Source organism: Callospermophilus lateralis, unplaced genomic scaffold (genome assembly GCF_048772815.1).
Source record: "Callospermophilus lateralis isolate mCalLat2 unplaced genomic scaffold, mCalLat2.hap1 Scaffold_884, whole genome shotgun sequence".
Lineage (NCBI taxonomy): Eukaryota > Metazoa > Chordata > Mammalia > Rodentia > Sciuridae > Callospermophilus > Callospermophilus lateralis.
The window spans coordinates 447,321-452,791 of record NW_027516953.1 but is presented as its reverse complement, the minus strand read 5'-3'; positions in this window follow the sequence as shown (position 1 = coordinate 452,791).

The following is a 5,471-nucleotide window of genomic DNA, read 5'->3' as shown; positions in this document are numbered from 1 at the left end:
ACCCTTCTCAATCTGCCTCATGGAAATTCAGAAGCCAAAGCCAGGGTCTTTCAATTCTCTATTATTTTTTTTAAATCTATTTTTTAGTTGGAGGTGGACACAACATCTTTTTTTTATTTTTATGGGGTGCTGAGGATCGAGCCCAAGGCCTTGTACATGCCAGGTGAACCTCTGCCACTGAGCCCCAGCCCCAATATTTTTCTTTGTTTCTTAATTGTTTTTGGGTTTGCAGGTGGACAGCAGGCCTTTATTGATTTCAATATTTCTCGTTGTAGATGGGCGCAGTGTCTTTATTTGAATGATTTCTTTTTGGGCGGTGACCAGCCTCCAACCCAGGGCCTTACCCTGCTCAGGCCAGTGTTTAGCCTTGAGCCCAGCCTTGAGCCTGGCATGGCCCCAGGTCTGGCTGAGTACTGCTGAGGAGGAAGAGGGACAACAGGGTCACTCAGGAAGCGGGGTGAGAGTGGGGGTTCACCTGAGTGGTGATCAGAAGGCAGATCCCAGAACCCATCTTTGAGGGGGTCCCTGTCCATGCCTATCATCACATCCATAATGGACTGGCCGATGGTGACAATCATGCCAAACACTAGGGTCCTAAGAAAATCTTGAGCAGAGTGTGGCAGGAATATAGATGACAAATACTGACACTGCTCATAGGCAAGTGCTTTACTAAACTTCAGACCAGTCATCCTAAATTCTTTTTTTAAAAAATGATCTTGAATTCTTAATATGGAAAAACATTTTTTAAAAATTGTCAACGGTAACGAGAAAACTTCTGAGGCTGTAACTCAGTGGTAGAGGCACTGAGTTCCATTTTCAGGTCTGCAAAAAAAATATTAAAAACAAAGAGAGAAAGAGAAAAAAACACCCAATTTGGGCTTTAGAAAAATAATGCAAATTTTTTGTTTGTTTGTTTTGATTTTGGTACTAGGGATTGTACTCAGGGTCACTCAACCACAGAACCTCATCCCCAGCCCTATTTTGGTTTTATTTAGAGACAGAGTCTCACTGAGCTGCTTAGGGCCTTGCTGTTGCTGAGGTTGGCTTTGACTCACAATTCTCGAGGATCCACCTCCCGAACTGCTGGAATTAGAGGTGCGCACCACTGCACTAAGCCAAGTATATTATAAAATGTCAAAAATAAAAATTAAAAAAAGAAAACCACTTATAAGTGCTTTAGAAGGATAATGTATTAATTTAAGGCATTGAATAATAAATGCATTACTTAATATTAATAATGCATTACTTAATTCATTAATGATTAATGCATTAATACAGAAATATATTCTACAATCTTGATTTGTGTCTGAAACTCACAATTTAAGTTAGATGGATTTCTCACTGAATTATTTAACCTACTAACTTAAGATTTCTAAGACATGCTGTATGGAAGATGGCAGAGTAGAAAATTGTAAATATTGTTTTCTAAATAGCACATTCCAGTTAACAGAGGCTAGGCTTGGCTGACTCTGAGGCTGAACCCCATTATTGGGGCTGCCTATCATTTGATACAGCCAATACTCTTAACCTAGTTTAACAGCATGTAGAAACTGAGACTCCAGAACTATTATCTAAATTTCTTCCACATCAAAAATTCTAATCAACAGCAGAGCTGGACTGAGAGCATCACCTTTTTGTTCATTAAATCCTTTTAAATACAGAAGGAAAAATAGCACTTGCTAAATAACTACCATGTGTTAGGCACTGTGAGAGTGATTATTTAATTTAATCCTCTTTTTTTTTATACTGAGGACTTAGCAGATGTGCTTCACCTCTGAGTCTCATCCCCAGCCATTTTTTATTTTATTTAGAAACAGGGTCTCACTGAGGTGCTTAGGGCCTCACTAAGTTGCTGAGGTTGACCTCCAAATTGTGATCGTTCTGCCTCAGCCTCCAAAGCTGCTATAATTAGAGGCATACTCCACAGCATCTGGCTTTGATTGAATTCTTATGACACCTCTGAAGTAGATGTCACCTCCTTCGTGAGGTATGGAAATCATGGCTGGTGAAGGGGTGACCTCCATGCACTGATCCTTCAAGTTCATCCTCTGGGGCATTCCTGCCCTCCCCTGCCCTGCCTGGCCTTCCCCCATACCCAGCACCTCCCAGAAGTGCTCTCTCACTAACAGGCCATGGAGCACCTACAGGGTCAGCAGGCAAAGCACACAGGCCAAACTGGGCTGTTTTAATGCCCCCAATTTTAGAGCCAATTCAAATTCTCAACTAGACACCAGAAATTTACCCATGATCTTTCTTAAAGTACTGGGCTCACGTTGAAGAGGGCTTGGTCTTTTGGGGTGTCACCCACTTCAATCATCTTGGTGCAAGCCAAGAGCTGCATGATGAGGCCCAAGGTAATCATTGCAGAGATACCGAGCTCCATGAGTGTGCCTAAGGAAACGGGCAGCCACAAAGCCCCTGTGAGCTCAAGAAAGCAAGACATTATTTAATAAAATGAACCTACAGAATTGAATGTGACCCCTTTTCCACATTGGATGGGCTTCAGGTTGCTGGCAGCAATTATAGCATAACACCCCAAAACCAAAGATAAGAACACAACTGAGTCCCTCTGTCGAGCCCACCAGACACCATGTCATTCTGTTTGGAAAGTCACGTACCCCTCAAGAGCCTGCTGCATTCCCATCCCCATGGACAGATCCATTCTGGATGGACAGAGGACAGAGAGACCCGTCCTTCATCAGTTCATAAAACTGGAAAACATTCCAATCATTTCCTGAGTCTGCAGGTGGGGCTGGCACATTTGGATCTAGTTGGGAATCAACCTTCCCTTTCCATCATGTTCAGATGAGCTCTGATTCTGAGTGACTGGAACCTTTTTGGAACCCCATTTTAAAACCGTGTCCATCAAATGCACCATCAACATACACAAGAAAATCATTTCTAGACCCACAGGTGACTGGTTAGATTTGACCCTCCACTGTCACTCGTGGTTTTGATCCATATATTTCACCTGTAGATATGTAAAAGATGCAGCTGAGAAACCACTAGAGAGTTCTAGAGAGTGGTCTATGTCTACTCACCATCTCATTTCAGGGATTTCAAACACTCTAGTTTTTTTTAAGTTTTCAGAAATTCTCAAGCAGAGACTTATCTTGCTCTTCCAGGTTTTGTATTGCATTCAAACCCAACTCTAAAGAACATGGTGTTTCCCAGGCTGAATGCACTGTTGATCAGGCTGTTTGACGTGGCACATGCAGACTTTCCAGGCCATAGAGCTGCCCATTCTCTGAGCTCCACAGAAAGGCTGTAGTTCAACTAAATGGTGCTGGTCCAGCAGAAAAGGGGCACAGTGAGTCTGAGCCTCCCCGTGTTGGAGGCCAGAATCCCTCACATCCAGTAGAAAGGGTCCACAGAATCTGAGGCCATAATACCAAACAAAGGATCTGGAAACAAGTAGAAACCAAAGGAGTGGCACATGGTTCCCCCCTCTCCACCTTGCCCCAACAAGAGCACAGGAGACCGGATTGACCTGACAGCAGACTAAGAAGATGAAAAGGGGGATGGCTCGCCACAGCACCTTTGCCTTCAACTGGATCTGCAGAAGAGGTAGAATCAGAGGACATGAAGTTTCCCAGTAAGTCATTAAAAATAGAGTCCATCAGACACTTTCTCTGATCACCAAGAAAGGCCAAGGTGGGCTGGGGGCACAGCTCCATGGGGAAGCACTTGCCGAGCATGCATGATGTTCTGAGTTTAGTCTCCAACAGAAAACCTCCACCAAAAAAGCGAAGAAGCCAAACCATGCACCAAGCAGTGTCCTAAAAGGTGAGTCTCATGCTTTCTGTGGACAAAGCCAATGCGAAGATGTCCGTAGGTGTCACGTCTGGGAATGCTCATATTATACAGCATCATGATCTTCCCACTGCTTAAGTGAGTTCAATGGCAAAGATGTACTCTTAACCATTGACATGAACAGTTTAGATCCTCAAGGAGGGGCAAGAGGAAGGCAAGTTCAAAGACAGCCTCAGCAAAATTAAGGCAGTGAGCCACTCTATGGGACCCTGTCTCTCAATAAAAAACAAACTAGGTCTAGTGACATCTCTCAGTGAGTGGTTGCTTCTGAGTTCAACCCTAGGGATAAGTAAGTAAGTAAGTAAGTAAATAAATTCTTTCTGTTGTTGATATTTTTAAAATAATATTTAATCTTTATTTTATTTACCTCTTCTCTGATGTTTAGTATTTTTTATTCTACTAGCTTTGGGTCAGGCATGTTCTTGATTTTCTACCTCCTTGAAGAGGAAGTCTTGGTTGTTTTCTTTTTTGATGTAGGTATGTACTGATCTAATCTTAAAATTGCCTCTGCTCTATGATATAGGGTTTTTTTATTTTGTGTTTCTATCATTTTTCTCAAGAATCTTTAAAAATTTCCATTCTGTTTGTCATTGACTCTGCTATTTGAGAGCTTTTTGTTATAATCGCAGACATGCAGGATGTTTCTGAAGTTCCGCCTGTGGTAGGTTTCCAGTTTTATTACATTGTGTTCAGAAAAAAAGTTATTTCAAATGATTTTTAGCTTTTAAAATTTGTTAAGGTTTTTTTATGACTTAATCTGTTGTCTATTCTGGAGAATGTTGTTAGTACTGTTGTGAAGAATTTCTCGTCTTTTGGTTTTTGTTGGAAAGTTCAGTTAAGCCTATCTGCTCTGCACTGTACTTTAAATTCTGTGTAAAGCAAGAAGAGACAGAAGCAAGGTGTTGTGTATATTGTATTTCTGATGAGAGGTTCAAGTCTGTGAGATTTTCCAGAGTACTTAGGGTTTTGTTTATGTGACTTCTGGTAACAAATAGGGTTTATTTTGTGTGTTTGTGTTTGTGTGTGTGTGTGTAGGGGGGTTGTATGTTGTATTTCTGTGTGCATGCATACTCAGTGTTTGGTTATATCATGTGCATGCCTTCAGGAAGTGTAGAGTATATAGGAATGTATAAGCCTGCATTTGGAAAGTATACATTATAATTGCATGTCCGTCCGTACCTAGGTGATAACAGGCAGGTGTATTTGTGGGTATGTATATATTTTTTTTAGAAAGGAAGTGGTGGTGTGTGTATTCGGGGAAAGCAGGGATAAAGGTGATTTATGCATCTGTGTTTTTGTTGGAATGGCAGTGAGTTGTGGGTCATGCACCTGTTTCTAAATGTGAGGTGTTTTAATGATATCTGTGTTGAAAGGGGTTTTAATGAGTGTGCATCTTTCCATGTATGTGCCTCAGCAAGAGGTGTTCACAGGTCTCTGTGGCTGGGTGGCATGTGTGCATAAAAATCTCTTTGAACTTCCCTAAGATTGAGTGGAACCAGAAATACCCTGATTACAAAAATGTAACATTCTTAACCCTAAATGACACAGGTACAACCACCCACATACACACATAAACATAAGTCCATATTCCCAGAATCACTTGATACGCAAACACCAACTCCAAAAAACACATAAAGTTTCTCAACCCTCTCCAAATG